The sequence below is a fragment of the Lepus europaeus genome, chromosome 4, assembly GCF_033115175.1.
Source record: "Lepus europaeus isolate LE1 chromosome 4, mLepTim1.pri, whole genome shotgun sequence".
NCBI lineage: Eukaryota > Metazoa > Chordata > Mammalia > Lagomorpha > Leporidae > Lepus > Lepus europaeus.
In genome coordinates, this window is record NC_084830.1 from 47,788,501 (window position 1) to 47,789,428 (window position 928).

Genomic DNA, 928 nt, shown 5'->3' on the forward strand with positions numbered 1-928 from the left:
ATAAGTAAATAATAAATAACTTCCCTTGTATTTTGTTACTTATTATATTTCATAATAAAATATTCACGTGAGTATGAATGAGCATTATTATTCATGTGAGCATTAATTTGAGACAGTCTTTTTAAATTTTTCTAAACATCAGGAAAAAGGTTTCCAGCTATCCAGTTGGACAGACGATTTATTTATTTCTGTTGGGAAGGAGGAGCATGCTGCAAGTTTAAGGGTGTGTGTGTGTGTGTGTGCGCACGTGCACCTGCGAATGTAAAAGAAGAAGGGTAGTCAGAGGAGCAGGTCCGCATTCAGGAAGAACAGCTGGTGCTGATAGAGCATTGCCTATCCACACCCTGTTTGTTGATGTCAGTAAACCTGGCACCCTTCTTCTTCTCCCTTGGCCAAAAAAGATGGCTTCAGACTGCATCTGAATTGCTTTCTCTCCTTTTCTTAGTGATGTAATATCTATTTTTTTAAGTTTTGTTTATTTGAAAATCAAAATGAGAGAGAAAGAAAGAAACAGTGATCTTCGATCTGATAGTTCACTCCCCAAATGGCCACAGCAGCTAGGGCCAAGCCAGAACTCCATCCCTGTCTCCTTCATGGTGGCAGAGATTCAAGTATTGAGCCATCACCTGCTGCCTCCCAGGGAGCACATAGGCATAAAGTTGGATCAGACGAAGAGTCAGCACTCCAAGATGGCATGTGTGTTATTGTTGTCACTGCACCACAACGCCCACCTCATCACCTAATATTTTCAAATATGAAAGAAATGAGTCTTCACATCCAGTACTACTGAGATGGCATTTCCTCAGCTGTTATAGTTTTAACAAAATATCTTATGAGCCAATATACTGCTCCTGTGAGAGGCCCGGGGGCAGCTCCTGGCTCCTGAGCCAGTTTCATTTAAGAATGCCCTTGATAGGGGCAGGTGTTT